Source organism: Camelus ferus, chromosome 11 (genome assembly GCF_009834535.1).
Source record: "Camelus ferus isolate YT-003-E chromosome 11, BCGSAC_Cfer_1.0, whole genome shotgun sequence".
In the NCBI taxonomy this organism is placed as follows: domain Eukaryota; kingdom Metazoa; phylum Chordata; class Mammalia; order Artiodactyla; family Camelidae; genus Camelus; species Camelus ferus.
The window spans coordinates 69,372,441-69,399,303 of NC_045706.1; the positions used below are offsets into that span (position 1 = coordinate 69,372,441).

Consider the following 26,863-nt stretch of genomic DNA (forward strand, 5'->3'; position numbering starts at 1 on the left):
CCTTGGTCCATTCTGTTGGAAAAATAAATATTCTGTTAGAGAAGAAGTGAAAAGCAGTGTTGCGGGAAGATTTGGATGTTCCCCCTGCCTCCTTGGGTGGACAGATGGTAAGCTTCCCGAAGTCAGAGCTCATGCCTTTAGTACCTTCTGCCACTTGTCACATGCCTTGCCCATCAGTCAGTGCGCAATGAGCCCCTGAATGCTGAGAATGAAGCCGGGTTAGTGAAGTTTGATTTCGTTGGTGCCATATCTGTTCTTAACCAGAGAATCTGTGTTGGTCACTCACCAATGGCCCCAGCTCCGTAGTGAATATAAATGTTATTTGTACTCTCAGAATTCATGGTCTGATAGCAGAGGTGTCAAATATCTACAAACTACAGAAAAGGTCAATTTTTGGAATGAGCTTTGTAGTAGAAGAGGATTTAGACACACACATATATATTTATAAAGGGGAGGAAAACGTTCCCAGATGCCAGAGCGGGGAGGGTGTAAACATAGTAGGTGGCGGGGCGCCTCCTCTGTCTCAGTCCTGGGCCGGCTCCTTCCCCAGGCAGTGTGGCCACCTCCCACCTGTAGCCTGGGACAAGGACTTGCCCTGCAGTGTAGGCTTGAGTGTGTTAATTCCAGGAACCCATGTTACATCCCGCTGGTCCTGTCTCTTCCCTTCTTCCTTCTCCTGTTGTCTTCCCCTGACAGCGTATTTCTTGGGATAATCCATTCATTTATGCATTTTCCTGTTCACCAGATACTTCTTGATGACTGCCCCTGTGCCAGACACCTGTAAGTCAGAGATAGCCACAAGTCTCCAGGTTTCCACTGTACGCCTAAAAGAGTCAGGAAAAACATGTGATGCTATATAAATGGCACGTGTGAGCATGTTGTTGCTATTTGATACTGATGGAAGCTCACCTTTTAATCCCTGATTCCTCTTGGTGAAGCATGGGGCTGAATACTTTCTGTAAATTCTACCCTTCTCTGACTTAAAACCTGGTGTTTTCAAGATAAAGTTGAAATTTTTTGGTTTGGCTTTTAACACCCAGCATTTGTGCTAATTAACCGGTCTTTCCAGCTGCAGCTTTCACTGCTCACTTAAAGATGAATCACTGGCCCCAGCCACCCCCGTTTACCCATCCTCCTTGGTGAGGCTTTGCGCAGCCTGGAGCGCTCTGCCCTTTTCTCCCTTTGAAGATAAAGTGGAACGATTCTCTGAGGCTGCTCACATCTCCCTCCCTCCCCCAGGACCCTTTCCTCCCTCCTTTAAATTCCCACAGCTGGTGCTGTGAGGGCCGCCCGTCTCTCCTGCCTGCTCAGATGCTCAGACTCACCCTGGGTTTGCTCAGACTCACCCGGGGTGGCGTGGACCAGGAAACACCAGCACTCACACCCGGTGCTCCTTCCAGTCTTCCGATGTTCAAGTCACTAAGGAACCTTCAATTATATAGTGTTTCAGATCTAACCTTTCCACGTTGTAGATGGAGAAAAAAATTGGTTCTGGGTCATAAAATTACAGAACTTAATTCAAGGGGAAGATAAGAGAAGGAAAGAACTCAGTGTTTTTCTTGAGTACGTACTAGATCCCAAACACACGCACCATCTGATCTCATTTAATCTTCCTGCCAGTCCCACCCGATCCTTTATTAGCCCTTTATGGATGGAGAAGCCGGCTCATGGATGCATGCTAGTTATCCGAGACCCCTCAGCTAACAGGTGGGGGGAAGAGGAGTCCCTTTTTCTCTGGCTGCCAGTTCTCCCGAGTCCTTGCTGTTTCTGCTCATCTTTGCCCGTCTCCCAGTTTGCTGTTCTTGTTTCCTTGTTCCTCAGCTCCCCTGGCTACTTGAAGCTGGTACCTGGTGAACTGATTTAACAATCTCTCTCCCATGTTGCCTTTTTCTCCCCCTCTGTTTTCCTTTTCCTTCCTATTCCCATATCCTTGGATATTTTAAATAACATTTTGAAAGCAGGGATTTTTTTTTTTTAAGTATAGTCAGTGTACAAGTTTGTGTCAATTTCTGGCACACAGCATAGTGATTCAGTTATACATAAACATACATATATTCCTTTTTGTATTATTTTTCATTATAAGTCACTACAAGATATTGAATATAGTTCCCTGTGCTCTACAGATGAAACTTTTTGTTTATCTTTTTATATATAGTAGTTAGTATCTGCAAATCTCGAACTCCCAATTTATCCCTTTCTATCCCCTTTCCCCCTTGGTAATCATACTATGTCGAAAACAGGTTTGTTTGTTTTTTTAATTGTTTATCTGTTTTAACCCATACACCCTTGCAGTTTCCTTGCTGTCACACTTCCCTCGGTGGAAAAGAGTTTGCCCAGCTTTTGTCGAGTTGGGAGGACAGTGAGGGTGTGGGATGCCGTGAAATGGGGCTGGCGTAGCTGGGGCCGAAAGTGATCCTGACGGTAGTGACAGCAACAATGGCCCTAATTATTAACGCTCTGAAAGGCAGAATCAGCGTTTTTGGTATTTTTTCCCCAAATGTTTTTCTGCTTTGTGTAATACTGTTTAACTGCTTTTCTGGTTGAAAATAGTGCTGCTGTCAGGATTATTTCTTGTCTGAACGAAGGTGCTGCAGACAGACTCCTGCGATTGGCAATCCTCTTTGCTTAAGTGAAAACTCTCCTTGTACTTGCTTATATTGGTTTGAAAATATAGAAGATAAAAATACCAAAAAAAAAAAAAAGGCATAGTAATTAAATCTGATTTGCAGTAGATGGCTGGGTAAGAACGTTCACATTTAAAATACTGAAATGTAAATATTTGACTTGATATAATGTGGCCATACATTCTCCACTAGATGGTGATTTTAAAACCTTCTGTTGAGCTCTTAGACAGATGGTCCTTTGAGTAATGAACACTCCGTGGAATACAGCAAGCTGCCGTTTGGTAAACCGATGAAGTGGCATTATTAACAAATATTTTATGCAACCAAAAATCCAAAGTGAGAGTGGTTAGCTGTGGATTAGAACAATGCTAAACTCCATCTTATGGGGAGCAAGGAATCTTCAGGCAGTTCAACAGCTCTTCTCTGTTTCTGCGCGGGAATGAAGAAAAAGAACCACTGTCTCAGTTACCATCATCAGATTCTGTTTACTACGAGTCTCTGCCTGTGTGTGGCTGGGTGTCACAGTGATTGACAGTCTTCCTTCTTCCCTGCTGGTTATTATAATCTCAGGCAACAGGATGTCGTGAGTTAGGGACACGGAGAAACAAGATGAAAATGATCAAGAAGAAAGAGAACAGAGACCACTATTTTTGTGTGTTTCACCTTAGAACGTAAGTTGGATCAGCAGAATTTCAGTTTTGGAAAAAGGTATAGTTTTTCCTCCCATATTTGTGCCTGAGCCCCTTCCCTTAACCCCCCGGAATTTTAAGCACATTCAGGACCTCACTGGTATGTAATCATTAGAAAACAGTGTGCCACGTAAGCAAGTTTACCAGATAACAGGAAGCTCTCATCAAATACCATTTCCATCTTCATCACTTAGTGTGGATTTTTCTGATGTACATAGCATCTTTGTTATAATTCATGAGTGCATTAGAAACTGACATGGATCTCTTTAATAAGACATCTAGGTTCTCATGGGCATCTACTTTCCACTCATTGATAGAAAATCCACTTTACTTGAGGTGGTAAAAAAGTCCAAGTAATAATACCTTAAATGTTATTATGACAAGTTTCCAACTCATAGAAAACCTGGAAGGATCTCTGAACCTCCCAGGCCAAGAGACTGCTGTCTTAACAGACCTGCCCACACTCAAGCGTCTTCTGGAATTCCTTATAAACGTCAGAGGTCACCCGACCAACAGAACATTCTGTTACTCTGCTGGTTTTTAAGGTGCCGTTGCAGGGTTAAACGTTGTGCCCGAACTTAACATTCTTATACAGTCCAGACTTACCTTCCCCAAAACAGTGTATTTCTCACCTTACTAACCCTCCCTGCCAAATAAAGTGCCCCAAAGCATTAAGTGTTAACTGCAGAGTTAGGGGAGGTGCCTCTTCTGTCCCCAAGTCAAGTTACGTGGAATCCCGAGCGAGTGCTGCTCCACAAGGCAGGTAAGCGCTTTATCCAGTGGTGCGGGGAAACGTAGGTGGTGGAGGGATTTTTAACCGTTTTGCAGACTTAAGCCAGCCATGCGTCTTCAGCCATCCGTTCTCAGTGACCCCCTCCTGACTGCCTGTCCTCTGACGCGGTCAGCTTTCATTCTGTACACTTTTCCACACCCTGGAGGATTTTGCTCTGACATCTCTCCTTTTAGGGAGTAATTAGTAAAAAGACTTTGGGAGGAACGAGGAGCAGGTTGGAGAGGATGACAGGGTAAGACTACGAGTATTTGCAGCGGAACCTTAAGAGAAAGAAAGGGAATGGGGTGGGGGTTCCTCAGGTCAGTGGGAAGGGAGGGAGATGTGACATGCATAAGGTGGGCTGGAAGTGGGGGGCTCTTCTTTCAAGGCTTTGCACCTGCTGCCTCTGCCTGGAGCCAAGCCCTTGCTGTGCACCTGGCCCAGGTGACTTGAGCACCTTCGCCAGGACGTGGCTGGTTGCCGCCACCCCTGTTCAGGGAGCTGGGGTCCCGGGGGCGGTGAGCACGCCCATCATCCCCAGACAGGGAGCCATGTCTGTGTCCCTCTGCTCACAGCGCCCGCAGCGCTGAGCTACTGCCTCACAGGTGCACAGCGAATGTTTCTAGAAATAATAAACTCATGACGTATGTTTATTGAGCTGGTCATTGTTGGGGGTTAATAGAGCAAATGTTTTGTCTTCTGAGAGTCTCAATATTGTGGGAAGGCAAACGCCAGACAGTACAGGTGACCTGGGTTCCAGGCTCGTTATGAATTGAGGAAAGTGTCCATGGGGTAGGAGGCACATGGGGGTGGTGAGTGACGTGGCCCTGAGAATATTCCCTCGGGAGGAGGGTGGCTCTTCAGCTGTGTTTGCTTATCCTACCAAACCTCAGTGTTGCCAGCTTGCCAGCAAGGCGGCCACGGCGCTGCAGGAGAAAAGCCAGCCAGTTCTCGAACCTGTGGTTTACAGAACCCCTGGGAACCCTTGTGACCTGGGCTCTGCCGTCAGTGTGTGCGCGATTAGGAATGCTGATGCTCGCACTCGTGTTTATTGTCGTTTTGCCTGAGTAACTGCTCTGTAGAAAGGCTTGTCTGTAGAAAGTGGATTATGTAATTACTGCTTTAGAAAATTGACTTTTTACTTACTCTGAGGAGGGTTTGCGGAGAATGGGGATCGCATTTGGGGACCCCCAGTCGTGTGTTAGGCCCTTGCCTGGGCCGTTGTGCGTGGCCTTTGTACTGCACGCGTTACGGTACTGATTCGCAGTCAGCCACTGCTCTGCAGGTGGGGGATTTCTTCCAGATCTTTGGTATTTTGGAGAAAACTGCATGAAGACTGAGGAATTTGGGAACAGAGGATGTACCACCGGGTCATCACTTATCCACAGGAATTACTTCCGTAAACACAGAAAGTCTCGTGACTAAGGTGGGTTTTGGATGATGGAGAAGCTGGGGCTCTCTCCTAGATGGGTCATTTTCAAGGTTTTTATTTTTCATCACTCTGCTCTGCCCTCTCCCCCGCAAAGTGATCCTCGGAACACATTCTGAAAACTGAAAAAAATGAGGTTCTGGACACACGTGACTAGAATGAGAGAGACCTGTGGTTCTGTCCCCAGGGTCACCCAGTGACCCCCCCCACCCCGCCAATCCAGAAACGCATCATTGCCTTATCCCAGGGTCACCTGGACATGACTGGGTGAAGCCAGCCTCGTGCTCACCTGTGGATACTAATCTCCTGTTGTTGATTCCAGCTGTGGGTCCTGCATATAAACGTCTGTTTTCTCTGGTGGAGGCGAGCTTTGGCCCAGGCTGCTTCCTCTTCTGGTTCCCTTGTCTCTGGTCCCTCCTGTCTCCTTCCCTGCTTCACTCAGCCATACAGTCATCGAGGCATTCAGATGGTGCAGACCCCTGTGATGGTTAGTTTCCTGTGTCCACCTGGCTAGGCTGTGATGCCCGGGTATCCGGCTGAGCACAGTGGTCCAGCGCTGCTGAGAGGATATTTTTTAGATATGCCTAACTTGTCCAGAGAACTGACTTTAAGTAAAGGCAGTAATCTCAGGGGGCCTCATTCAGTCAGTTAGGAGCCTTTCCAGCAGAATCAAGGCGCCCCTGAGGGGGAAGGAGAAATTTTGTCTGTGGGCTGCAGCCTCAGCTCTTCTCTCTGAGTTTCTAGCCAGCCCTAGGGATTTCCAACTTGCCAGCTCTCACAGGTGTGTAAACCGACTCCCCCTCCCCCACTCCCCTCCCCCCTTGTACCTGTACACACAGGCACTGCTGGTTCTCTTGGGTGCAACCCTGACTAATTCACTGCTGGAGACAGCATTTTATTCATTTATTTATTTACTCATTCATTCATTCATTCAGGTACTGGGGACTGAACCCAGGACCTCGTGCATGCTGAGCATGCGCTTTACCACTGAGCTATATACCCTTCTCCCCCCGAGACAGCAATTTAAGAAACTTCCAATCTCACTATTTTCACAGCAGATTGTCTCCACTGACTCCCATTGCCCACAGAAGTGCACAGCACTCACATGAGATAGAGGGTCCTAAACTGCTTCAAACTCCCTTCCCATCCCGGGTGGGTCCTCTCTCTTGAGAGCCCTGCCTCTCTTTGCTGCAGCCATCGCACAGCCCCCGCCCTGTTTCCCTGTTGCTCCGTCCTGCCTCAGTGTGCCCCCGGGATGCCTCCCTTTTCCTCTCCTGCCGCCCTCCCTCCTGCTCACCCTGTAGGATCTGACTTGCGTTTATTCCTCGTGAGAAGCTTTCCTGACCAGCCCCACCTCTGTTTCCTCGTCTCTGTTTTCTCCTTGATGCCTACATGTCGCAATGCCGTTCTCCCTCTCATAGCACCCACATCAACATTTGTCACTGTTTGCCTGTCTCTTTCTCTACTAGACTCCTTACTGTTTTCAGGAACTGAGATTCTGTCTTCCTTCCTGCCTGCCTCATGCAGTGCCTGACAGAGGAGAGAACCGTGTCCCTTAGAGCCCGGCCATGCGTCTTTCTGTGGGGCCATCCCGAGCCCCCATGTGGAGCAGGTGGCAGCAGGTCTTTGGTCACACCAGGCACCTCCCTCGGAGCCACAGGCCGTGCTGTCTGCTGCTGTGTGACCAGTCATGTTGCTGGCAGGGCAGACTGCCTGCGAACTCTTTTACTAGACAGGTTCAGGAAGTGTACTGACTTACCCGGGAGGAGTGCGTCGTGAAAACCCTTGTGTTAGAGTCGATGAAAAATGCTAAGTCCGTGCGGGCAGAAATCTCAGAATAATAGTGGCCTTTTAGAGTTTTCCTTCCCTTCTTTTCTCAGGGCAGTGGAACAGTCTTTTATCAAGAGCTGAGATTTTTTTTGAGGTGAAAGGGACCTCTTTATATGCAAAAGTTAAGGTTAAGTTATACTTCTGCTGACCTCAGGGAGCCTGGGAGATGGAACCTGTTCCTTTCTCGTCTTCAGATTGTCCACCAGATGCTCTGTGTCCGGATCACTCGAGCCTCAGGATTTAGACAGGGCTTTGGGGCTGCTGGAAGAGAAACTGGCTTTTTCATTTTGGGATCTGATTTCATTTCACTTCTGTAACTCCTAACAGAGCTACAGTTTTCAGTGTTGTGACAGAATGGTTGCTGGTGGTGCCTCTGTCGATGACATCAGAAGCAGAAAGGAAGAATGGAAATTCTACTCAGTCTGTAAATAATTTACATTCTGATAGGTTACCTAGCAATTTGGCATCGTAACTTTAGCTCTTAAAGGAAGCCAACAATGACTTATTAAAAGGAGTCTTGTGGGTATTTATTGATATGGAAAGATGTCATTGATATAATATGAACGTAGCTATAGTGTGGCGTAATTCCATTACTGTGACATTGTAAATGTTTAAATAATTATACGTGATTAGAAAACTGTAAACATGTGTGTCCACCTCACTATCTATCTGTATATCTTACAGTAGATAAGAAAACTTTCTCCTAGACAGTTTAAATTAAAAAAAAAAATCACCATGCTTTATCAGAAGAAAAAGCTGTTAATGACTTTTCAGGTGTTTTGGTCAATCCAAGGACAAGAGGTTAGAAGAAAATAGACAAAAATCAAAAGTCACAGCTTCTGTGAGGGTGGTGATATGTATGGTTACTTATTTTTCTATTTTTTCCCGTATGTTTTTTAAGATATGTGGATTACTCATAGTTAAAACAAAGCCAACCATGGCTCTTCTAAAGTGCTTAGTTCCCACACAGGGCACCTTAGATTTGAGTTAAGTGCTTTAATTTGAAATTTTAAATCACACACCAAGATTGAGTAAGAAATGTGTATGAGAAGTTAGAAATTGACTATGCACTGTTTGTGGACCAAATTTAAGTCCACGTGAAAGATGCTTGTCAGTGTAATACTGCAGGGAACTTTGTAACAGTTTCCATGCTTCGTGAATTTTTGAGTTGGTCTGGTCAGAATCTTTGGGCTTGAAAGGGGCTGCAGGCTTCTTGCCATTTTAACACATTCTCGCAAATTCTTGTTTTAATTTGTGGTTGGCTGCTTTGGCGCTTCTGTAACCACCTACTGAACTTGGCGAACTTTTTCTCAGGAAGGAAGGTGTCAAAGGGAGCCAACAGTCCTATTGCTGGACCTGCCCTGTTTACAAACGTGTAAGTCCTGATAAGTCCTTTAAAAAGAATTCACGTGTTCCCCCGAGTGCAGTGGGCCCCACGCCCACATACAGGGTGTGTACACACCCAGCTCAGCTGAGAGAAAGGGGGTCTGTTTTTAGGACTTTTTGTTTTTGATTGAAGTCTGGTCAGTTACAATGTGTCAGTTTCTGGTGTGCAGCACAATGTCCCAGTCATGCATATACATGCATTTATTTGTTTTCATTCTCTTTTTCATTAGGACCCTTCTGATTGAGATAAGAGCTTAATGAGGATGTTTTAGGCACTCCAGTGTTTGTCTCTTTCCCTTTAAGAAGACCTGGTTCTGTTACTCTGGGCATTAGGTGCTTGTTGATAGTGACATAGGTGACCGAGGGGACAGACTTCTTTATTGTTTTCTTCCATCCCACCATCTTATTTCTTAACTACATTGACCAAATCTGTGTCATGGACTTTAGAGTAGATGTTCTTTTGGAGAGGTTAAGGTCATTCTTGTCACTTAAGCACCTTTATATTTAGAAAGTATTTTTTTTTTTGCATTTTTTAAAATTGAAGTATAGTCAGTGTATAATGCTGTGTTAATTTCTGATGTACAGCATAGCAAGATATATATATATATATATATATATTTTCCTTTTCATAGTCTAGAAAGTCTTTACAACCATGAAATCCTGTAAAACATTCCCCGTATTCTAAGGTGTCCCAGGTCAATGCATCTTCCATGTCTAAGAGAATAAAACTCTAAATTTTTACATCAGAAAGAAGGACAGTTTGTGATAGGGGGGTTACATAAATGCATGCATGTGTTTTCTGCCTACCTCTGCGTGTTTGTCCATATATAAAACATTTGTTATGAAAATATTAACAGCAAGGTTGGGAATTTCAATCTTCTGAAGTGTTGATCCTTTTCTATCATGACAAAACATTTCTTTTTTGGGAGAAGGAGTTAATTAGGTTTACTTTATTTATAGAGGAGGTGCTGGGGATTGAACCCAGGACCTCATGCATGCCAAGTATGCACTTTACCATTTCAGCTATACCCTCCCCACATCATGACAAAACATACCTTTCAGTACATCACTCAAGTTATGTTTGTATGTGATACATTTCCCTCTTCCTAATTAGATAGGCCTCAGGTGACAGTAGAGGAAGGCTGTTATGGCTTTGCTCTGGTCTCTCCAGTCTGACCTCCCAGCAGCCTAAAGCAGAGCCCAACGTTCTGGAAGATGGTGGCGGTCAGCTGGTGCCGGACAGAGGTACGGCGCAGGGATGCTGCAAGTGTAGAGTAGGCCTCCTGGAGGAGCACACGTTTATAAAATTTTCTTAAAATTGCTTCTTGAAGATTCTTACAAAACTTAGCTGTGTTGCTGTTGCTGAGGGAATTTGGTAGGTGGCAAAGCCTGGTTTTTGTCTTGTGCAGTGGCCACTGTGTACAGACAAGCCTGTTCCACACTCAGCCCCAGGCTGTTTGCCTACCCTTAGGGAGGAGTACTTTTTTAAAAAAAAAAATTATTGAAGGATAGTCGATTACAATGTCGTGTTCGTTTCTGGTGTACAGCATAGTGATTCAGTTATACATATATATATATATATATTCTTTTTTTGTAGCCTTTTTCACTATAAGCTATTACAAGCTATTGAATATATAGTTTCCTGTGCTAGATAGTAAAGAAAAAAGTTTGAAACAATTCATGAATTTGTGTGTTGTCCTTCCGCGGGGGCCGTGCTAATCTTCTCTGTATTGTTCCAGTTTTAGTATATGCGCTGTCCAAACCAGCACGGAGGACTGCTTTTTTTCTTCTTGAAGAAAGAATTTTTTTTTTAATTGAGGTACCGTCAGTTACAATGTGTCAATTTCTGGTGCACAGCACAATGTCCCAGTCATACATATATATACACATATTCATTTTCATATTCTTTTTCATTAAAGGTTATTATAAGACATTGAATATAGTTCCCTGTGGTATACAGAAGAAATTTGTTTATCTATTTTTATATATAGTGGTTCACATTTGCAAATCTCAAACTCCAAAATTTATCCCTTTCCACCCCTTTCCCCCCAGTAACCATAAGATTGTTTATTATGTCTGCGAGTCTGTTTCTGTTTTGTAGATGAGTTTATTAGTGTCTTCTTTTTTTTTTTTAGATTCCACATACGAGTAATATATGGTATTTTTCTTTCTTTTTCTGGCTTACTTCACTTAGTATGATAATCTCTAGGTCCATCCATGTTGCTGCAAATGGCATCATTTTATTCTTTTTTATAGCCAAGTAGTAAGTATTCCACTGTATATATATACATCACATCTTCTTTATACAGCCATCTGTCGCTGGACATTTAGGTTGTTTCCACTTGGAGGATTACTTTTGAGGTTAAGAAAGGGGCAGTTCCTCTTGGGGTCATGCAGTGGGTGTCCCCAGACTGCTGACACTGGCTTGAGCGTTTCCTAGTCACGTGATCTCAGCTAGGTTTTTTTTTCTCCCCCATCTGGCTAAAGTCTTTGTTTCTTCATTTGTACAAGCAATTACTGCATTCGATTGTTGGGAGAATTCAGTGAGATCATGTAAATGCAGATACCTGGGCAGGGTCTAGCCCACAGCAGACCTGACGTACCTGTATTTTTCCCCATCCCTCTGTGGGCTTTGTCCTGAGTTCCTGTCACCTGGGCTCTAGCTCCTGGGACAGTGAGGAATGAGGTAGGTGGGGTCAGGTTAGAGGGGCCTGATGGCTGGGGTAAGAACTTTGCCTTTAATCTGTGGCAGAGGGAAACTGAAGGTTCTGGAAGGTCCTGATGGACTGGACGTGATCAGGCATGTTCTTCAAGAAGGTTATTCTGGTTCTGTGTTGAAGATCAGAGGTGGCTGCATTTTAGAAGTTTATGACAAAGTGATTATGCACCGTGTATAAGACAGCTTCTTTAAAGGTGCACTTGGCTTACAATGAATCATCAGATGATTAGACCTACTACAAATGAATCATTCCTGATGGATGAAGTGCCCACATTTTCAAGCATGGTAGAGATACACCTGCCTGTAGGCAGGAGATTGAATTAGGTAACTGCAATATCTCTATTTATGTTGGGTATCTTTGAAATGGTTTTGTTGCAGACTAACTATGAAATGAAATTTGCCTTTTTCAGGCAGTAGAGAGATTACTAAGTAGTCCAGAGAGACTGTCCCAAGAGTATATAAGTAGGTGGTAGCGATTTAGTGCTCTTCCTGTGTGTCATATTACATCCTAACGCAAATGCTAAATGTTCAAAGGGTATCTATCAAGTGCAGTGTGGTTGAAAAAAAAAAAGGAATGACAGTGTTTTGTGTCTTCTGTTACGGGTTTGGGTGGTATTTTTTTTAAACAATATACGGAGAAAGAGAGAGCACTTTAAGGCTCAGCTCAAGATTTCACACCCTCTCCCTGCCCCTCTCTGCTCTTTATTTATCCATAGGGTCAAGGTTGTCCTTGCCTCCAGGTTGCGCAGATGTGCTCTGCTTATATAGAAGATGCTTCTGGAGACGGCTTGTTTGTGAGGGAGTACTGAAAACTGGGTTTCTGCTAGTGTTAATGTGATTTTCTCTCACAGTCTCTTTCTTTTGGTTGGAATACTGTCGGGGAGGAAGAATTTCCCTCTATCCTTCTAGGTTCTGTTGGTTGGTCTCATAATCAAATCGACATAAGATTAACAGGAGAGAAACAAAACAGTTCGTTTCATCCGTACGGAGGTCCCATAGGTATGGGGCCAAAGAGTGACCGAAGCAAGCTGTTTACATACCTTCTGAAACAAATCAGTGATTGATTGTGGAAGATTTGACAAAACAAAAGGGTTTGGGCTTGGAGTGGCAGATTAATGAAGTAACAAAGTTGATACCGCTTCCTCTGCCCCGGATTCCCACTCTCCAGTGATAAGGACGCCCTCCATCCTTCCGGGGAAGGGAGGACACCTTCCCGCGGGAGCTTTGTTTCCTGCTTTCAGGGCCACAAAGGAGGGTCAGTGTCCTTGCACTGGCTGTTTCTCAAGTAACTTGAATTCAAAATAATCAGTCTGCTAAAGTGGCCTATTTTGGGAGGGGCCTGCCCTGAACCCCATCAATATCAGTAATAACATCAAAAGAGCAGATAAAGTTGATGGGGGATCAAGTCTAAATCCAGCTGAACGCTTCCATCGTGTTAGAGTTACGATGCTGTGTTAACTTACTGTCTGAACTCGCAGATGCAGATAACCGCAAGGAAATAATTTCCGACTGGCTCAGTATCAATAAACTTGAAGTTTTAGGAGGAGGAAAAAAAGTCAAGATTTGATTTCATTGATTAAAGAAAATCTCGTGGGCACTTGGACCTTAGAATGCGGGACACTGTTAAGAGTTTTACATCTTCTTTATTTTCAGAGGCATTTTCGTGTTGTGTATCTGGTGGACTCCAGAGCTGTTTTCGTGGAAACACTCGTGTGCGTTGCCCGAGACACCCTGGCGGGCCTTTGTCCCCAAGCTTCTTAACTCACTTTGGTGCCCTCTGCCTGTGGGTTTCTGTCCTTGGGGAGTAAAGCAGACAAGGCAGTGATTTAGTTGGGCAACTGAGGGTGTGCAGAAAGGGTCCAGGGAACTTGGACCCCAGTGTGAAGGTGCCGATTTATTGCCCTCTGCCTCACGTTTGGTGCTGCTAATTTGACCTTGTAACTTACGAAGAGGAAAGAGGCGGACACTGCGGACTGCCCAGCGCCGGCCTTGAGCTGGGGCTTGGCGTGTCTTCCCCCTTTGATGGCGTGCACCCGAGGAGCGCGTGCAGGCATCCAGGTACATCACGGGGCTCCCGGGCCTGTGGGCACCTTCCATTTGCACAGAAGTAGGAATTAATAACAGAAAATGTTAGAATCAAGCCAGATCTGGGTTGCCAGGTCACTGGGGCCTTCTGATGCACCAGCGCCATCCTCAGGCTCCCGGTGGACAGACTCGGCCCCACGGTGCAGCTTCTGATCTGAACCTGCCAGGCTCTGCTTCCAGAAGGCTGTGGGCAGGGCGTGCAGAGCTTGGGAAGAGCTGCCCGCTTCGGTCCTTTCACCTACTCTCTGGCACACAGAACGAGATCGCTCTGCTTGCTGGCCAGCTCGGAGCTGAGTGCCGCGGTGCTGTGCACAGACTTTCTAAGGCTGTGTGTGGTTCAAGGGCACATCCACGTGGGCCCGGATTCCCTCTGAGGGAGCGCAGAGCTGACTGAGAAGCTTCTTCCAAGGAGATGCAAAAGGGGAAGTCTCTTCTTAGGTCTTCACTGGTCTTTGGAACAGGGCTTTTCCGGCTCCGTGAGATTAAGGAAACCACTTCATTTCTGTTGGTCTTTTTAACTCACACATAAAATGAGGAAGTTAAACGTGAATGATTTTAGATGTTCTTGTCTGACCTTTGACTGGACCCTGAACCTGAGCGTCCTCACCCCTGGAAGGACTGGGAAGGGCTGCTTTTTTTTCTTCCTTTTTTTTTTTTTAAATGGCGGTTCTGGGCTTTGAACCCAGGACCTCATGCATGCTAAGCGTGCACTCTACTGCTGAGCTCTATCCTCTCTCAGGCTCCTTTTCTTGAACCCTCAGGGCCTTGCCTAAGGAGTCAGCTGGTCACCCAGAACCTAAGAAAAGTTTCAAGGATGGGACCCTAGCCCGAGGGCTTCTGCTGCTTTACTTACAGTGATGTTCAGTGATGTCCTTACTTAACATAAGGGTGGAGGGCTGGGCTGCAAACTGAGGATGCGGGTGAGTGGGCTTCCTGTTTGCCCCACCGGGGAGACCGGGAGGAGAGGCGGCTCATTCTGGGTGCATAAACAGGACTGTGCGACTTGTCCGTGCATCCACCGTCAGGTGGTTTTAGGATGCATTGAAAATCAGGTAGACAAAACTGGTACCCTTGGAATACCCATCAGTAGGTCTGAGTAGGTGGCAAAAATAGGAAAAAGAACACCCTTTTATATACCCTTGCAGGTTTAGATGCCAAGGTCAGATTTTGTTTTCCTCATTACTGGTGAGCCATACTGCCTGCCCAGTGCTGGTTGCTTTCTCGGGGAACCAGTACTGGTCAGGGAAAGTCTGAGTTCACAGCATCTGTACATCTGTATCCCTTCTTATGGCCACAGAGGCCTGGAAATAGTTTCTTCCTGTCTTCTCAGTTACATATGTATGTGTGTACATGCCTTCTGGGGGTGTGTGCGGTAACGAAACATAGAATGTAAGGGGTTACAAGATTACACCGAGAAGTCAGCAGAATGAAAGCTCTTAAACTTCTCTACAGTGGCTCTTCAGTAGCTTGAGGTCCTGTTATTTGAGAACCATTTAATGGAAGGTAATTGTGGGTTTTCTGGAAAAGGGAGTCTATGCTCCTATAAAATGATGCTGTGAAAGAACCAGAAATCGCCATGACAGCAGGCGTTCTCTGACTGAGTCCTTCTGGAGGTATGACCCCTTACCGACGTCAGTGACCGCCCTCTGTCTTAGTTGAGAAGGATGTTCTTGTCTGTAGGGTCCCGGGCCACCCTAGTCTAGCTGTGTTGGAAACACCCTGCGTTTCCTCCGGGCCCCTTCCTCTCCAGCCTCACACGTGGAGACACGTGGAGTCTGCTGCTCACACCCTGAGCTGAGTCCCGCCTGCCTGACCAGTGTCCCGCCAGCGTGAGAATGGGGGTATTTAGAGCTTTGCACCTCTGCCCTTGAAGTTACTGAGATTTTTTTTTTTTTGGTTTATAGTCCACAAGTGTTAATGAGAGTTGAACCCAGCATTCAGGCACTGGCAGGGCTATAGAACTTTCCTGGGAGACCATCACAGGTAACTGTAATATTTACTACAAAAAGGGTTGCACCCAGAGTGTTTTTGTCATTCCAGATGACTGGAATGCACAAGCAACGGGTAAGCTTAAGGTGTCTGCATCAGAGGGAGTGATGCTCCTCGCGTGCTAGGCGGGTATAAAGGTCAGGAGGAGACAGCATGAACTGCTGGACGCGGTGCCGAGGGGGAGCACTGTTCTGAACCCTGCCTTCGTGACCGTGTTAGCGCTCCCAGTGGTCCTGCGAGGCAGGTCCTGTCATCTTCTCCATCTTACACTTGAGAGAGCAGACTCAGGAACGCAGCTTACTTGCATTAAGTCGCACAGTCCGTGAGTGTGGAGCTGTGATTCCAGCCTCTTGTCTGACTGCACAGCCATCGTGACACCAAGTCTCCTGTCAAACAAGGGTGCTGGGCACAAAAGTAAAGTCTGGGGAATTTTCAAGTTAGGGAAATGAATTTCCTACTTTGTAATGTATCCGTTGAAACTTCAGGTTTCAGATCTGTGAATGTCAGTATATATTTAATTTGGGAACAGTACAGAAGGATGAATTGCTACCTTTGTTCTTTGTAAGCAACTCAAGTGTTTCACTGTTATATTATTGGTTTAATGGTTTTTAAAAAAATTTTTCTTAGTTGACACATAGTCAGTTTACAATGTTGTGTCAATTTCTGGTGCACAACATAATGTTTCAGTCATACATATAGATGAATTCCTTTTCATTGTATGTTAAGTGGGTGGTACCAAGCAATTTGTAATTTTAGAATGCCCTATTTCTTGGAACAAATCCTATTTTGGACAGAATTAAGAAATAAAAAGTTGTATTTGTAACAAATTTATAAGAAATACAAAGTTGTATTAATTCTATTGGACACTCCAGCCTTTATACTTGTGACTGAACATTAAATCTCTTCCATGCAGAGTCTGTCTTCCTGGTTTTTTGGACATAATATGTATAAAATCAGTAGCCCTGATAAAAATGACTTGCAGAGTTTTAGCTGTTGTTGCTTTTCTGCATTTATAATGCACACACTACAAAGCAACTCCCTAAAAGAATTGCCATGACGATGTGGTACAGAAGTCCTTACTGCTGGGGGTGTATTTGATGTGAATGTAATGACCGGTGTTTAACAGCCTCTGGCCACAGTTCATGGTGCCTGTCTACATTTAAGAGGCAAAGTTAACTGTGGCTACCAGGGGGTAAAGTGGGAGTGGAGAGAGAAATTGGGAGTTTGGGATTTGCAGATACTGACTCCTATATATAAAAACAGATAAACAAGGTCCTGTGTAGCGCAGAAACTATATTCAATACCTTGTAATAGCCTATAATGAAGAAGAATATGAAAAGTGTATATATATATATATATATATATATATACACACACACACACATACAGTTATACATATATATGTATAACTGAATCACTATGCTGTACACCAGAAATTAACACAACATTGTAAACTATTATATTTCAATTAAAAAAAAAAGAGGCAAAGTTAAGTGTGGTATGGTCACATGGGTGGCAATTACTATTAATAAAATACCTAGCAGAAGTTTTTGTTTTTTGTAAAGAACCAAGGAGGAAATTTGTAACTGCAGAAAATGTTACAGGATTTTATTTTTCATTTCGCTTAGACTTTTGGACATTTGGCTTGCAGAAAACTGTAATTTTTGGTTTTGTAGTAAAACCTTTTTGCCAGTGAAGGACATTAAAATCCAGGCCTCTGTTTGTGTCATATTTCAGACCAAAGATGTGTTACAGGCAATCCAGGGAAATGTGAAAATTGAGATTTATAATGGAAATGTTGATTCAATTTGAACTGAAGCCAAACATTCAGGAAGGAAAATTAGATTAAACAGGAGATGTTTAGAGAGACTTTAAATTATGACAGCTTTAAAAAAAATATGTTGTGGGTATTTCCCAGGCAGTGAGTGTACTGTCTTTGGCAGACTTGGAACCTAGCTCCTTGAAGTTTCTGCCATTTATTAAATTCTCTTTTATCTTTCTTTGGGCGCGTGGACCCAAAACTTAAGAGTTTCGAGTCTGGCGATGGGGAACTGTGTCTTACCCAGTGGTGCAGGATCAAAACCTGATGTTGACCATGGAAGTAATTCTGTCCTGTCACACCGTATTACATTTATGAGCTTAAATTGCCGTTCTAGGTTGCGAGTATAAAGCTACCAGTTACAGCTGATTTATTCCATTTGTCAAAGCTCAGCAGATACTCTGTGCAGCTAATTTATGTTCATAGACTGTTCAAATAGAAGGGGGAAGTACTTGAAGTCATGAGAACCTGGAATCTGTGTCCGGGAGCATGTCATGGGAGGATGCGTTGAGTGCTTGGATATAAATGCTGGAACAGAGAGGCTGCCTCCTCAAAGATCCACACCACAGGACCCTGCCTGCCGGACCAGCAGGAGCGCCCTGTGGTGGTGATGGCCCAGCCTAGTGCAGGCATCTGCGGTCAGCGGGAAGGGCACGGGCTGTTGGCATTCCCCCTCATCAGGTGTATGATGTGCAGAAAGCTTCTCCCATTCTGTGGGTTGCCTTTGCCCATCACTCTGTTGATAGGGTCCTTGGATGCACACGTTTCCTTTTTTTTTTTAATCTTTTCTTGTTTGGTTTTTTGGGTTGATTGATTGATTGATTGATTGGAGGGACTGGGGACTGAACCCAGCACCTCGTGCATGCTGAGCCTGCACTACGACGGAGCTGCACCCTCCCCACCTCCCACAGAAGTTTTTGATTTCGATGAAGTCCTGCTAATCTGGTTTTGCTTCTGTTGCCTCTGCTTTCAATGTCTTATCCAAGGAACGGCTAAATCCAGGGTTGTAAAGTTTCTGCCCTCTGTTTTCTTATAAAATTCGGTGAATTTTATAATTTTAGCTTATACATTTAAGGCTTTGATCCATTGAGAGTTAATTTTTGTATATGGTGTATGATCAGGGTCTAACTTCATTTCTTTTATATGGATGTCCAGTTGTCTCAGCACCATTTGTCAAGAAGACTGTCCTTACTCATAGACATAGAATTGTGGTTGCCAAGGGGGCGGTGGTTGGGAAGGGACAGACTGGGACTTCAAAATTTGTAGTTGCTGACAGGCATATGCAGAATAGATAAACAAGGTTATACTGTATAGCACAGGGAAATATATACAGGATCTTGTGGTAGCTCACAGTGAAAAAGAAGGTGGCAATGAATATATGTATGTTCATGTATAACTGAAAAATTGTAACACAACATTGTAAAATGACTATAACTCAATACAAAATGTTAAAAAAAAAAAAAAGAAGAAGAAGACGACTGTCCTTTACCTCTCGGATAGCATTCCTTGTCGAAGATCATTTGACCCCATATATGAGTGTTTATTTCTGGGCTCTGTATTCCAGTCTGTGGGTCCACGTGTTTGTCTTTATACCAGAACCACACTGTTTTGACTACTGTAGCTTTGTGGTGAGTTTTGAAACCGTATCCTATGAGAAACCTCTACCTTTCTTCTTTTTAAAAATTCTTTTGGCTATTCAAGGTCCCATGAGATTCCATATGAATTTTTAGGACTTTTCTGTTTTCACAAAGCACATCATTGGGGTATCCATAGATCACTCCAGGTGGAATTGACACTCCAGCAATGTTAAGTTTTCCAATCCATGAACATGGCAGTTTTTTCCATTTATCTGAGTCTGATACCTTTAAATATATATTCTCTGTTAGCAGGAGCACAGATTTGGGTGTAACCAGACAGACCTGGTTAGATTCTTGCTCTGCCACTTAACACATTGTTCGACTTAGATGTCTCTAAGTTACTGTTTCCTCTTTTTTTTTTTTTAATTGAAGTATAGTCGGTTTACAATGTTGTGTTAATTTCTGGTGTACAGCATAGTGTTTCAGTTTTATATATATATATTTTCATATTCTTTTTCTCTTTTGTGTGTATATATTTTTATTGAAGTATAGTCAGTTTACAGTGTTGTGTCAATTTCTGTGTACAGCACAGTGCTTCAGTCATACATGAACATACGTATATTCGTTTTCATATTCTTTTTCCTTATAGGTTATTACAAGCTGTTGAATATAGTTCCCTGTGCTATACAGTAGGACCTTGCTGTTTATCTATTTTATATATAGTAGTGTTTATCTGCTAATCTCAAACTCCCATTTTATCTCTCCCCACCCCATCTCCCCTCTAGCAACCATAGTTTGTTTTCTATGTCTGGGAGTCTTATTTCTGTTCTGTAAGTAAGTTCATTTGTGTCTTTTTTTTTAGATTCCACATGTAAGTGATATATATGATACTTGTCTTTGTCTGGCTTACTTCACTTAGTATGACGATCTCCGGTTCCATCCATGTTGCTGCAAATGGCATTATTTTTTATGGCAGGGTAGTATTCCATTATATGTATATGTATACACACACACACACACACACACACACACACACACAATATGCTTCCTCTTCTTTAAGTGGAAGTTGTGTGAATATCACATACTGGGTCTAGCAGAGTGTGACATCTTTTTCTTCCCTTTGTGCTTTCTTGCCTGCCTTGGACATCTGTCTGTGGGCCAGCTTTGTCCTCTGTGTTCTAACCATTACTTTGCCTGTTCTCTGTCATATTTGAGCCTGAACCTTGACCCCAGGACGCCTACTCTGACTTAAAACCTGTTTTCATCTTTTCTCGGTTAATGGTCTCAGACTGACTCCAGCATTCTGTAGAGATCCTTTCCCTGCCCCCATCTTTGATCCATGTGCCTGGACCAGCCGGGGTACAGCCTCTGGAGAAGAGTGGGCTTGGGTGAACACAGTCCCCACAGGGAAGGGAACTGGGGGTGTCTTTAAGGAGCAGCCGCTAACGGTGCCTCGGAATGAATGGTTGCGTTACACCATGAGCTTGTGTAATGTTTTATATTTTGCAAAGCACTTTCCTGCTCCATGATTCTCCAAGATGAATCAACACGAGAAACACCTGAGGAACTTGTGAAAAACTGTCTGGGGGCCCCACACCCAATCTCATGAGTCAGAATCCCTAGGCGAGTGGTTCAGGAATTAGTTTTTTTAACAAACTAGCTTCAGCCAATTTTCCAGAAACTAGCCTGGCCCTGCTCCACATACAGGCCTTTGTGAAGCCCTGACCCATCCATTCTTCCAGTTCCAGAATCTTGTATTCAGAATCCGACAGGCCATCCCTGGACACAGCTATCAGCAGAGAGAGCCCTGCCCCTGAAGGCAGGGTTTGCCTGGACCCAGTCTCACCTTCTGCTTTCTACTCCAGGGACCTTACTTCCAAAGTCCTCTCTAGCATCCCCCGCCCCGACGATGAAAACAGGAAGCTCTGGCCCTGCTCTGCCTCTAAGTTTCTTACACGGACATGGAGTCTGGGTGGTGGTTCAGATTGGATGGGAGAGCAGCTAAGCTTCGGAATCCTTTTTTCAGAATATGCATGCCGGTTCCCCAGACATTGCTGTTCATCTTAACACATGTTACGGAATGTGCTTTATTACCCCTGCGAAGTGTGCGAACCATTTTGGAAGCTGAATTTTCATCCCCCTCACCCCCATGAAAACGGCACGGAAGTGCAAAGCCGATCACGTGCCCCCGTGGATGGAGCGTGTAACTGAGTTACGGTAGGGAGGGAGCAGCATGCACTCGGGGAGCCGAGGTTCGTCCTGGAACAATGGTGACAGCCACAAAAACAGCTCTCAGTACGTGTCAGGTTCGTACTGTGTTTCAGGCACGGGCTAAGAAGCACTTTGCACACATGACTGCTTGTGGCCCTGAGACCCCCTGCTCTTCGTGAGGGTCGGCTTCATCCTTCCTGTTAATTCAGCCCCGAATCCCAGAGTCATCCTTGACTTTTGTTCCCTCATCCTCCTCAGCACCTTCATCACCTGATGCTGCCAGCCCCGCCTCCCCGTGTGAATCCAGTCTCCCTTCCAGAGTGTGTCACATCTCACCAGCCAGTTCCAGCTCCTGCACCCCCTCCTGCCTGGGTTACTGCAGTGGCCAGACCCTCATCCCTCTTCCCACCTTTGCCCACTGTTCTCACTGCAGCAACAGGGTTGTCTTCACTCCTCTGCTCAGAACCTTCTGGAACAAAAGCCCGCCATGATCTGGCCCTGCTTGCTACCTTTCCACCCCATTTCCCAGGATCCTCACTCTTCTCAGAATATTCCAGGCTTGCTCCCAACTCAGGTTTCGTTTTCCCCCATAGGTAGGAGCCCTCTCCCTGCCCTCCTCCTGGCTGCCTGTGTGGTCCAAGCCCTCATCCTTCCCTCCGGCCCTTTCCCGCAGCCGCCTGCCCGTTCTGTTATCACAAAACCCCACCCAGACATCCCAGCCTTCTCTTCCTGTCCCCTGATGCTGCTCCCCCTTGACAGGTTATGTTTATATGTTCCTCGTTGTTATGTGACTTCTTCTGCCAGACTAGAAGTTCTGAGAAAGCAGGGCCTGTTCTGGTCCATTTGTTCCTGTGTCCTAGAGCGGTGCCCGGAACGGAGCAGGCACTCAGGTCTCCGTCGAACATACACAGTGAAACCTCTCTTACAGGTGATGCACCCGAGATCCGGGGGTTTGGAAGTTTACCCAGGGGGAGCACTGTGAGTAAGTGACCAAGCCAGGCTTTGAACTTAGGTCCAGTGTCCACGTCTGAGTTCTGAATAACACATCATGGAACAGGAAAGACGTTCTGGGGCAGGAGCTCCGAGAAGAAAGTTACAGAGGCGGGAAGGGGCTGGCGTTTGGGGGAGATGTCAGGGAGAGTTTAAAGGTGGTCTTGGTCAAATGGAGCTAACTTGGGGAAGGACCTTAAATGCCATACTGAGGGGCTCAAAAAGTTTGACTTTAAATTGGGGATGGTAGTAATTCCTACCAGGTAGGATTATTGGAGGTAATACGTCACAGGTGCCTAGAAAGTGCCCGGTACTTACCAAGTGCTCAGTCAGTGTTGTGATTAGAGTCTGTCTTGTCAGCAGAGCAAACCTGGACTGTGGTCACCAGAGTAGAAACTTCTCATGCTTTGGACTCATATAAATGGTTTCTAGAACTTTCTCAATTTCAGATTTCCTTTATTTTCCCTAAAACTAACTAAAAGAACACTGTGAGTAAATAAATCGCCAGGAATTCAGCTGTTACATCTGAGTGAGATATTTTAGTTTTGAGAACGGGGACATAAGAGGATTTTTAGAATTACGCCTTTAGCTTTCTTTTTCATCTTTTAAAATTGTGTTTAAACCAGCAACTTCTGATCCCAGTTGTGCATGGAAACCACCTTTTAAAGCTGCAGATTCCAGGGCTCACCCCAGGCCCTCTGAGCCAGAATCTCCGGGCTCAGCAATCCGGGTATGAAGATCTCTTAGGTAGTTTTGGAAATTGGAAACCCCTGGTCAAAACCACCCCCAGCTTGTTCTTAGGGAGAAGGAATATTTACCTTTTTTTTGCTCAGAAATTGGTTCTGAGGTTTTAAGACACCTTCTTAGTTATACAGCCTCTTTCTGGAGGGACTCAGGCCTGCGTTGAAAGGAAGAAAATCTGTGGCTGAAATACGAAAGGAAGTGTGAATGGAAGTAGAATGAATGATGAGAGGTGATGAGCGTTCTGGTCAAACAGGACAGAACACGGGAGAAACCGGCTGGTTCACCTTCAGTGACAAACGGGTCAGAGCAGTTCTGCTTTGATCCTAGTGACACTCGTCCGGAAGTCTGGGACCCGGCACTTCTCTCCCACGTCACCCAGCCTGGTGGTGATGACAAGAGGCTTAGGACACACGCAAGATGTAAAGGTACCTCTTAGGGCTTACCCTTGCCTTACGGTGGCCAGAGTTGGCAACACCTTTTTTTTTCCCCATGAGAAAACAGGTGAAGTTGGCAGCTCTTTGCTCCTTGTCACTGAGGAAAGAGAGAAGGGAATTGTGATTTCTTACCTGCTACTCTCCAGGTTTATAGATGTTTGGGTTTTTAATCCTGGTGGCTGGAGTGAGGAGGAGGGGTGCCCAACTCTGAACATGACTTTAGACCCTATGAACCAGGAGCAAAAGCAAGAAATCCTCACCGGGCCATTCTTCCTGCTCCTGAGCCTTTTGCTCAGCAGGTTGCTTTATCTGGACGCTTTCGTGGGTCTCCGTGGAGCCGAAAGCCCTGTCCTCCGTCCTTCTGTGCCCAGCGTGGCACTTAGTAGGCACTTAGTAGGTGTTTATCCCATGAATGAATAATTACGATGTGGACCACGGTGTAAGGAAGGAACAGAGAGTACTTTCAAGGTCAAGTTTCAGGGTAACCCAGAGTGAGTCGGAGGGGGAACGAGTCATAGGTGGTAGCTGTGCGCGTGTTCTAGATTTTCTCACTTCTGATGGAAGGAGGAAGACTTTATACAAGAAAGCATAGAGGTGGGAGGGCCCAGGGGGTGGTTATACGGTGGGTCTCAGCTGTAGTGAGATGCGTGAACCAAAACTGATCATTTCCATTAATATCCCACTCAGATAAAAAAGGAAAAGGAACAGTGACGAACAATGGATATTCGGGGACCCCTGTAGGAAATCCATTTTGCTCCTAACAGGTCGGGTGACCTTAGGCAAATCAGTTAACTTCTGGGTTTACAAAGTGAGAGCGTCAGAAGAGATTTTCCATCTCCCTTAAGATCTAAGGTTGTGATTGTGAATCCGAGTGGGTGAGTAATACCGAGAACACCAGACGCTGGTCTTGGGTGTAAAGGAGGAAATGATGTTTCTTTGAGGCAAAACCAAAAGGACCAGCAAAGATGCTGCTGTCAGTGGCCTCGTGGGAGTTCTGATGTTCTTATTGGGTGGGATTGTGGCTGGATTACGTCGGATCTGCCCTTCCAAACAAACACTTGAGATTCCCTTGGAATATTCGGGAAACTGGCAGGAGCCACCTGGACCCATTTGCTTACTAGCTGGGCCCGTGCACAGGCCTCTCTGGAAACGCTGGGCTGGAGGACCTTCTGCCTTCCTCTGGCCCACGTCCAGATGTACCATCCGTCTGGTGCTGGGATGGGCGAAGGGGAGAGCTGCGCACCCCGTGAAGGAGGAGGAGCAGTGGAGAGAGCCCAGAGGGAGATACGTGCCCCACCGGGATGCCCAAGCTCCCTCCCAGTCAGAGATGCTGCTCACTGCCGACGGCGACCCCTCCGGATGCAGGGCAGGCCCTAGATAGAGCATCCTCTCTCACGGTCCCTCCTTCCTCCCTGTGTGTGTGCTCACCTTCTGCTTCCCCGAGCCCTGTTCCTCTCCTTGGGCCTCAGAGGCCCGGGCTCAGTGGAGATTGGTACCTTGGGCCTCAGAGGCCCGGGCTCAGTGGAGACTGGTACCTATATTTTACTTTAAGTTAGTCAGTTTGTCTTAGGTTGGCGTCTTTTGGACAAAATCAGTAATTGTGTTTAGTTTTTATTCTTAAGTTTTAAAGGCCATGAGTAAATTTGAGAAATAAGTAAATTTTCTTGAGGATTGTTGAAACTGGGAGTTTATTTTATTACTCACACTTTTTACATACATTTGAATTCTTTTCCAAAAAGAAGCTTTTATTTTTACAAGTCTTTGATCTAACAAATTCGCTTCTGGGAATTTATTGTCATGAGAATTTTAGATATATTAAGAAAAACTTACACATGAAAGTATTCTCCAGATAACAGTGAAAAATTGGGAACACACTAAGTTTTCATAATAGGACAACAGTGAGTTATATGACACCCCTCCATGGAATTTGTATCATTAAAAACATTTTTTCAGGCCAGGTACCAACATGGAAAATATGGACTATTAAGTGAAAAACGGGACGTTAAACTGTACATACTACATGATTAAAACTATGCAAAGACGTCTATCTTTAAAAAAAGATTGAACTTTTAAAGTAATCGTATGTATCTAGTATGACAGCTTCCCAGCTGCCGCAAAAAAAAATGAAGCCATCTGGATTCCAGCTCTGATCGTCTTGATTGACAGTTGTTTGATTGTAGCCCGTTACTGACTTACCTGCCCTAAGATTTTTCTCCTTTTCTGTTAAATGGGAGAGCGGTCTCGGTCTTGTCTCTTCAGAGGTCTTCCTAGGATCAAAGGAATAGAAAAGGGTTTTGGCAATGGTAAATCCCTAAATGCATGGAATGTACCAGGACTAACGTTTTTATGATAAAGGACGTTGATTAGTCAAACAAACTCTCTGGGGCTACCCATGGATTTTAGGGAGCCTGTGGTGATACACATGGTTTGCTTACTTGCTGACGTGAGATCAGTTTTCTTTCACTGATGCTCTGTTTATGCCTCAAAACAGGCTCAGAGCTGTAATTTCTGCGTCTCTCTCTTGTTCATTAACCTAGAAATTCAAAGGAAGTAGTGATTTCCCACGACCATAATTGTGATAAGGAAATAGGGTTTGTTATTTTAATGAAATACTATGTATCGCACTAGGTAATTATTCTCTTACTTTTTTCCTTCAGGTAAAGATCTCTGGTGTTAGGAACTTTACTGAATAAATAATCAGCCTCAGTTAATTAGCATGCATCTGTAATCGAAGGTGGTTTATACACAGCATTCAGTTCATGCTTTCAAAATTCCAAATAAATCCCGCTGAGGGAGAGCGCCCCCTCCGTGGGCTGGAATGTGGGCCCTGATGGGTGAAATGAACACGGAGCCCCGGGAGCAGGTGCCGGATCAGGGAAGTGCATTGTGGGAGAAACTTCCTGAAGGGTTCATTCTGGCATCATTCCGGATTTTGAATTCACAGGACTCTGTTTTCTAGGGTATGGAGTGAGCCTTCCGACAGCGAGCCAGCGTACCTGGGACACTTCTGGGTAAAACCAGACAGTGCGGAGCCCTTCCGTGTTCCTTCTTGGTGTAACTGACCTCAGTGTCTGTGCCCCACGGTTCCTGTTTTCTCTTAGGACACGTTCATTGCCAGAGAGGGATGGGGGAGTTCGGACTGGACACCGTGGTAGCTACGACAGGTGTTTGCAACGTTTTCCCTCGCCCAGGAGGTCACTGGTTTATTGTGGCCTGGCCTTCTGGGAAGCTGGGTTGTGTTCTGTCGGGGACAGTCCCCAGTAGGTGGGTCGCCTCCCTGACCCTCCCTCTGCGTTTGTCAGCAGGCAGCCTGGGGTTTCCATCTGCTTCCTTGCCAACCACATGGGGACACTACGCATATTTTGCATTTGTGTATGTTTGTTTATTTTTAATTTTTTAAAAAAATTTGGGGGGCAATTAGGTATTTATTTGTAGCAGAGGTGCTGAGGATTGAACCCATGACTTCGTGCATGCTAAGCGTGTGCTCTACCACTGAGCTATCCCCTCCCCCCAGATTTTTAACGTAACGTTTTATATTTGCCTCCTTTCACATGATATAATATTG

The 26,863-nt window shown here is 45.1% G+C and overlaps 1 protein-coding gene and 1 non-coding gene across 2 annotated transcripts in view; one reads left to right on the forward strand and one right to left on the reverse strand.

The window, feature by feature from the left end:
* SIPA1L2 (signal induced proliferation associated 1 like 2) overlaps nt 1-26,863 on the forward strand; it is a 195,434-nt gene that overhangs the window by 59,597 nt on the left and 108,974 nt on the right.
* Nucleotides 10,393-10,499, reverse strand: LOC116667408. The gene has a single exon (XR_004324291.1). It is a non-coding gene; the product is annotated as a U6 spliceosomal RNA (small nuclear RNA).